Source organism: Chanos chanos, chromosome 9 (genome assembly GCF_902362185.1).
Source record: "Chanos chanos chromosome 9, fChaCha1.1, whole genome shotgun sequence".
NCBI classification, from domain to species: Eukaryota; Metazoa; Chordata; class Actinopteri; order Gonorynchiformes; family Chanidae; genus Chanos; species Chanos chanos.
This window is the reverse complement of record NC_044503.1, coordinates 12,013,004-12,021,687: the sequence shown is the minus strand read 5'-3', so window position 1 is coordinate 12,021,687 and position 8,684 is coordinate 12,013,004.

Here is an 8,684-nt window from a genome sequence, read left to right as displayed (position 1 = left end):
CTGTTCAATGGCTAACTCCATTAATGACAGATCTACCTGTTGTTCTTTTGAACAATATTATATTAAAATGCCTCGTGAGCTTGGTTCTGCTCTTTACCCAGGAATTCAAGAATGTAGATAGTACAAGATCTGTGAATGTGAAGTCATATTTGCTTGCTATGTTTCTGTGTACATTTTGTTTCAAAACTTTAGGGACATTACTTCCCTTAATAGTGAAAACGGTTGGCAAAGTCATTGCAAAAGACCAGTGGTTCACTAGCTGAGTGCAACCTTTTTTGTTTTGGAAATGGAAAGAATGGAAAAGCATGCCTAATTAGATGTGATGTAAGAATGGCTGGTTGGTGTGAAGGGACCATTTCTGCAGTAACTTAGCCTTGCTCATTAGAAAGTTCTGAATTCCATGGGGAAACCTCTAATGAACTTTACAACTTTCAGCAGTTCATACAAGTGAAAGGGCAAGTGTCTGCAAATTAGAAATGGTGCACAAAAGTAGGAAACCAAAAGTAATCTCACATCCATGACAATAGCAGAGCTGCTACCACAGCAGCACTAAACAACTGCAACAACAAACAGCAAAGTGTTTTTAAGTAGCTGCAAACTCCATCTGTACAAGAGGAAGCTGTGACCAAGAAACAATTGTGGATTAGAGACAGTAAAAGAGAAGAAAAAAAACTTTTTCTGACTACAACCACTTGTTCAGGATCTGAACCAGCCAGTTGTGTTGTGTAATCTAATATAATCTACCCTTTTTTAAAATTAGGACATCAGTCTGCTGGACAAATTGTATTGTTCAGGATATGAGTGAATTTTTTAAATAAAAAGATTCAAGAAATATGAAATCCTTAAAATGTCAACTTCAAAGGAGGAACAGTCTGAAGCAGATGAAAAAAAATTAACTTGATAACAATGACCGGCTGTGGTTTTCAGCACTGATTTTAAGGACCAACCAATGGAAATAATTTAACAAATTATATTCATTGTGGGAGATTATTGTGGCAAATGTAAGCTGTTTGGTGACCTACAAGGCACGCCAGAAATGATAACAGAAGAATGATGAGGAGAGAGCAGGAAGAAATGTCTATTGTGGAAAAAAAGCCTCCTTGTCATCAGAGTGTTTACTGTCTTGTGGATTTTATTCCAGTTGCAGTTTGAAAGTAGTTATCAGAGGGCCTAAAATTAGCAACTGTGAGACATGCTTTGGAGAAAACGCTGTAAAAGGCTGATTGAGATGGTTAAGTGACACTCTGTTCGACAATTAGCTCCACTTTTGGGATTGAGGTGAGGAGGTCATTGGTCCCACATAAGTACAGGTCACAGGTTGATGTAGCTTTTGTCCAAGGTCAATCAAAGATCAGACAAGAACAGCCCAAGTGGCTCTGACTATAGTCTTTGATCAGGGAACTACGTACGTACACAATTTCTGGTAATACAAAGCTGTTGGTGCTGGAGATTAACAGGGGACTGAACACCGTTGGATATGGAAAGATCTTCAGAGATTCATGAGTTGTGGCCCCGTTTCTTGTAACCACAAATTACTCCACACACTATGTGTGTCTGGTTTTTTTTGTGTTTAAAATGTATCCAGATAATAAGGGGGGTTAGGGTGGGATTAGGGTTAGATGTTTTTATTCTTGCGATTGACTATCAAAGTTCTGAAGTGAAAGTGACTGTGTGTCCATGGGTCTCCCACTGTTCTACCTTGAATGACCAAATGGAAATTAATCCTGAAGCAGATACAGAACATATTTTTTCAGCTCTATCATAAAACCAGCTTTCAAACAATACCAAATATGCCATTCTAGCTCAACTGGCCATTCTGAGGCTGGTGGTAACGATGTTTCCTATGCTTGTGAACGTTCTCTTGTCCTGGCAGACTTGAAACTTTGCACACAGTGCTTATTTTGATTTTGCTGAGGTTTTTGTTTTGCTGAGTTGCCAGGCTTTTTGTGAGAAGTATAATCCAAATGTCATCTGGCCTAGATTTCCACTGCTCCCATCCCGAAGACAACCTAGCTGCAGGTATGGACAGGTGACCTACAGAGATGACGTATAAGATTCTGCTCAAAAGTGGTAGGCAATCAGCCTTGTAGGAAGGCAAGTTTATACTAATGAAAATCAGTTGTGTTCATGCTCAAACTCAGAGGGATAGTTGCTGTCATATTCAAAATAAGTCAGACATTTAGAGGGGAAAGTAGAGAAACTTTTGCTCATACATTGACTGTAAGGATGTCTGACTTTTGAGCTCATCTCTGCTTGTGCCAATAGAGAAACTCAAGCTCTTACATTACTGAGCCAAAGACAAGGACTTGGAAAAACCAGCTAGGGAAAAACACCCTGATCTATGGGCCTTGCAGATAATAAAACTTTTTGTTCTGCTGCCTTCAAAACTTACTTCTTCAGCTTCTCCTTCTTCTAGAGTTTTCTGGGTCTCCATGAGGGGGTATGGGCTCATATCCCACTTTTTGTATCCAGTGTGTACGCCTGTCTTGAACTGAATGTGTATCCTGGCCTGTTCCTGTTATGTGTTCTGTGCTTTGTACCCTGGTCTGTCAGTCTTGTCTACTGTATATGCATCCAGACCTATTCGTGACACATAGGTGTGAAAAAAAAAAACTTTTACATTTTCTATCTGTATTTGATTTATAAAACTCTCCTCATGAGATTTACACATAAGATGACCATGTCTGAAGTATGAGCAAAAGTTCAAAAGGTTTTTTAATGGTCATTCAGATCATGGCTGTTGCCTGGCAACACAGCCAACCAGAAAAGGTTGTGTCAACCCATTTCACACATGTTAATGGCATTTCCTTGCATGTAGCTTGGGGGAACCTTTTATTCTAATATGTCAATGCAAAATACACACACATACACACACACATACACACACACACACAATAAAAAAACAGGGTTTGTGAAATGAACTTGCACGAATTGAAGAAAGTTTCTCTAATTTCCTGTGTCGGTGCTTCTCCAGCTGTCAGCGGCATTGTTCTCATTGATTTATGGCGAGCGTGGCAGAGAGCGACATGGAGCACAGCCGATGGAGTTGGGGGTTGAGGGAACCAATCGCATCATTGTGTGTCTCTCTCACTGAAAAGATCTAATGGCGTGTGACAGCTCTATTTGGATGGTGATTTTGATATCAACGAGACACGCAGAACTGCTAGTGCAGGAGAGGCATGTCTCCTGTCATCTCTAATCTGCTCCTCTTCCCATAAATCCCATGGGCCACTGTCCGTTTCACTGTCAGCATCCCAAATATATACCCTGAGAAAAAAACGTCCGTCGGAGTTTGCAACTTTACTGGAACAAATTTCAGTTTTACATTTACATTTACATTGTTTCATGTACACACTGTCCTTGTCTTTTGGAATGCCTTCAGTTTTATATATGTTAAAACTGAAAATGTACTGACATTATATTAATTGAAGATGCAGACTTTAATACATACAAACAGATACTTTCTGCGGTGTTTGAAGTGTATTTTTGTATCCGATGTTACAGTACTGCAGACAGTAAAGTTATTATATCTATTTTTATATCTCCCTTTCTCTCACTTAAGGTTATGGATTCTCTTTAAAGAGCCTGTGGTTAAAATGCCTGATTACAGCTGTTGTTGGCCTCTTGATGAGGAGTGTGGTAAAACCATTGGTTCAGTGTCTGAGATTTCTAGAAATGTGATACCCATATCCATCCAATTTTTGTGTATTGTTTCAAAGTGTAAAATTTCATGTCACCGTAATTTTAAATCTTTTTACATATGTGATTTTATAAATGCTTGTGAGAGGGCAATATTTTCTGGTGCTTTTTACAGAGAAGATTCCACTCACTCTGGGAAGTGTTTGTTTGAACACTGAAAAGTGTTTGCATAATCTACACTTACCAGGGCAGATTACGTAAAGACTCTCAGAGTTAATTTAACAGAACTACCGGACATTAAGCAGTAGACGCTTTGTTTCTCAATGCCAATTATTCAAGAGCAGCCACAATATGTTTATATGGTGTGTGTGTGTGTGTGTGTGTGTGTGTGCGTGTGCGTGCGTTCGTGCGTGTGTGCATGTGTGTGTGCGCGCGCGTGTGTGTGTCTTTTAAAGTGCTTCTCAGCGGCTTAGTTGTCCAGAGAAGATGTGGTCTTAAAAAAAAAATCACATTGCACATAAACTGAAATTACGTTCATTAATATTCGGGTTCTGCCTATCAGTGGTCTCATAAGCAATGCCCCACCAATTATCTTTTGGAAATATTCAAAAGTAGCTTTATATATAGATAGATAGATAGATAGATAGATAGATAGATAGATAGATAGATAGATAGATAGATAGATAGATAGATGGATAGATATATAGATATATTTAATATGGGTGTGATTAGGTTCTATTGTGTTTCAGTTCCACATCAAGAGATCACAGAGAGGCTCTGTTACATCAGCAAACAGTCTCTGCATTTCCAGCCATTAGTGCACATGTCTTTTAGGATGAGCTGAATGTAAAAAGAGAGAATAGATCTTAATGGCTTTGCTTTAACAGAGTAGGATCCATGTCCCTTTCGCCTTCCATTACGCTTACATAACCCCCCTTTCAAATAATGACTAATTTGATCTCTTTGGTCGCTTCCAGACATCTTTTATCCTACCTGACCTTTTGGATGTTATGGGCACTTGGGACCATTTAGTGTTGCTAACAAAGCCCCCCCCACCCCCTCTATTTTTTTAAGAAACACTCAGGATTCCTCCCTTTGAAATTGCGCGTTGTTTTTATTGATGATGTCATATGAAATGAAAATAAGTGAAACCTGAAGTGACCATAAGCTTATCCTGTATGAAAAGCTTCGTTTCCTATCCATGGCATTTCTTTAAAGATGAAGTTGCGAACGTGACACTTTCGTATATATATATTTTCGTATACCAGTATATATTTGCCTTGTACATTTAAAAAAAAAGAGTTTTTACAAAGTTTTATTCAGTCATGTATACATTATGCATGAGTGCGTAACACCCATATTTGACTCTCAAAAGCGTTTGGTGAGGGCTCAGGGCTGGTCTTAAAAAAACGTAATAAAAATGGAAATTGTACATTAAAAACTGGAAATAGGGCTTATGAGTCAGAAACGTGATGCATGGCCACTGGTGTCCCTCAAAACACCAGTGTGGAAATTGACTACTGATTATTCCACAGTAGTGCTCAAAGCACGAGGAGGCAAGAGTGTGCTACGACTCACAGCCCCTTTCTCTCTTCTCTTCTCTTTCTCTAGTTGTACAATCACACCATGATATTCTCACACGCCTCACAAATTGTTATGCTTCTTCAGATCATATACACTGCAGGCTATTGCATTGGCAATGTCATTCTTTCTTTCTTTCTTTCTTTCTTTCTCTCTCTCTTTCTTTCTTTCTCTCCCTCTTTCTTTCTTTCTTTCCTTCTTTCTTTCTTTCTTAACTTAATGTAGCATTTACACAGTGTTCATAGTATGCTATATCAATGCGTTAATCAGTTTGCAAATTGCTGTTGCGTATGCATTGTTATGCAAATATATACTGGCAAGCATTACTTAAACAAATATAGACTCTATAATTAGACATTGAATGGAGTGGTATTAAAGCATTGATAACATTTGCTCTTTTCCAACAGTACCCCGGTCAGTGCACCTGTTCCCATCACAATGGTACATTGACTTGACATTTCTTTTTTAAAAAAATCTGTTTTTTAGGGATAAAACTGAGGTTAAGTTGCAGTAAATAAGAGAAGGATATGATTGAAGTTAGGTTGGTAAGAGTTTTGTGTGAAACTGAATCAGGCACCGGCATGACTAAAAGACAGTTGCTCATAATAGACTGATGTTATGCAAATGTATTTTGTTTTTCAGACAGAGTCAACAATATTATCAAACAGTAGGGAATGTGTGAAAAGTTGTGTGTGTCAAGTGTGTCTGCATTTGCAACTTACACTCATCAGGTTTTCACATGTATCTTTTGACACATGATTTTAGAACATTTACAAACAATTACCTTTGTTGTCTTCTTATTTCTAAAATAAAGCCTTTACTTACATTACTTACTGTCTATGCATTATTGCCCTTTAAATATCACTCCGTACATCCACATTGAGAGATGTACAAAAAATACACTCTGAACTTCTCTCTCACAATTTGCTTAGTAGTGGACTGACACCTAGTGGCCACAAAACGTGTTTTTTGAGATGAAAACATAAAAACAAGCAGCTCTAACTTGGTTACCATCACTCATAGCAACACTTTTGCTCAGGAAGTGTTTCACTCACATTAGGTGCCCATTTTGTCTACAGAGGATCAAGTGTCACCATGGATGAAATGAAAGTTTAGTGAAATCCAGTATGGCTTTCATCAGCATAACAGTCTTTAAAAGAAATGATCATCTTAACTGATATCTGTTTGGTAATGAGATTAACCAGAAGGCCAGGTGCCTCAAAGGCTGGTGTCCACTAACAGGTTAATTAATGAGAATATGGGGATTATCTGATAAGAATTATGTGCTAATGGTCCTTCAAAATACCATCTTACACTGTAAGCAGTTCCATTACAGTGTGATAAATGATATTTATATTTATATTTATATTTATAAAGAGCATGAGGACAGTTTGCAATTTTATTTCGACGATTTGATTGGTTTGTGATTTTATAGACTCTGAAAATGAACTGGAGGACAAACATACTACTGTTAAGTTTGTTGACTCTGTGTTTGTACAGAAAGAAAGCATTGTGGGAAAGGGCAAAAAACAGCAACAGTGAATAATTCTAAGCAACTCTCTCTCTCTCTCTCTCTGTGTGTCAATGAAAGGGTATGTATGTGGTTGTTTGTGTATTTGAACCCACTGAAGTGGACTCTTAGCGGGAGTCGAGCTTCACTCATGTCACTGGAGAGAAGCTTCACAGATATTGAAGAGATCTGTTTTAACTACAGTCTCAGATACATGCTTTTTCTCACAGCACTGACAAGTACTTTTTTTCAGTTCACTTGGCGGTTACCCTGACAACTTACCCAGTCTCATGGCAACAGTTACTCATTGTGCATAAAGGCCACAGTCAAAGAGATGGATAAAATTACAAAGGAGGAGGCAATATATTCATGACTGCACGTTAATGTTGGATTCATTCATTCACTGTAAAATTCTCTTAAAATGCGGGAAACTTTGTAAATATATTCACGAGAGAAAATAAATTGAAATTTTTTGCAATCATCTACCCTGTTTGAATTTCACTCTTTTTAGGGGGAAAAACAAAACAAAACAAACATCACGTATCATGAGCAAAATAGCATTCAGCACACATCCTACTCCTCATCTGCAACTACATGTCATTCTGCTTATCACCAGTAGGAGAACAGCAAACTCTGTTTTTCCTCATCGCTTGGGACTCGTAGATGGTTCCCTTTTCTACTCAAAAACCCACTGTGCCATGTGTAATAGTGTGGAGAGCTGCTTCTAGCTCTTCTTAAAAGGGCAGGAATTCTCATTCCGCTACCATCTGCACTTCCCAAATTTGCTGCGACAAACCTGTGGTTAATCAGCCAATCCAGTCAACTCTGTCTATCTGCTTGCTTCGTTCTCAAAGGACCCTTCATTTCAGGGACAACAATGAGATACTTGTCACCATACTTTTATTATTGTATAGTAATATGATATGATCTAGTGTTATTCATATGATATGAACTAGTGTTATTTTAGGCGCATTCTCTGGTCTATTATAAAAGTTAAACCTTTATCCAGTACATACATACATGCCAATCGAATATGAACATTTTCACTGATTTAATCCTCACTAATTACTGTCAAAGTCATTGTGTTTCAGCATGTCCATTCTGTTTATATACCACAGCGAAAACAAGTGAGATCCATTCTTCTCACGCCAGGCTTATTCCCACCCCACATCCTAAAATATCCACACATCTGGGAATTACTGACCCCCCCTCATTGCCACATAGGAAGAGGAAGAGTCATGGGGGAAAGTTCATTACTTTATTTCTGAATTACACAATGACTAGAAGGTTCTTGGCACTTCCGTGGTAATGAGACTAAAATAGAAAAATTCAATTCATTCCCATGTTAGGTCATACCTTACAAACAGTGGATCAGGTTGATACTGTAGATCAGGTTGATTAATCACAATTAAGGCTGTTCCCTGTTTACCAGACCAAGTAGATGACCACTGTACTGACTGAGCAATAATTTAACTGAAGCATACAGGACATACTAAAGTTCTTAAACCTGTCATAAATTGCTAACTCAAATTGTAGTTAAAGCAGGTTACTCAACACCGTTGCCTCGTAAATGTTCCTCTCACTTGGAAGTTCAGAATGACTGGAGGGTGAATAGAAAACACCTAAACATTATTTAATTGTCCAAACCTGCCAAAATTTCACGCTTCGTCACAGTTTGCCTAAGCCGCTATGTTCAGTTGTAAGGCAACTGAAATATGAGTATATTGTCCCATGTTGCAATTTTCAAACTGACATTTTCCTGTTCGGTCTTGTGTGGTTGTTTGTGTGGGAATTTAATTCTTCTGTTAGATTCTTAAAAAAACAAACAAACCGATTTTCAAAAATAAACAAGTCCGTTGACTCAATAATACTGTCACAATTCATATGGAAATTTCATGACCCGCCTCCAAATAACGGTAAGCACTAGCGTTGTAACCTGTGCTGTAGTCTGCTG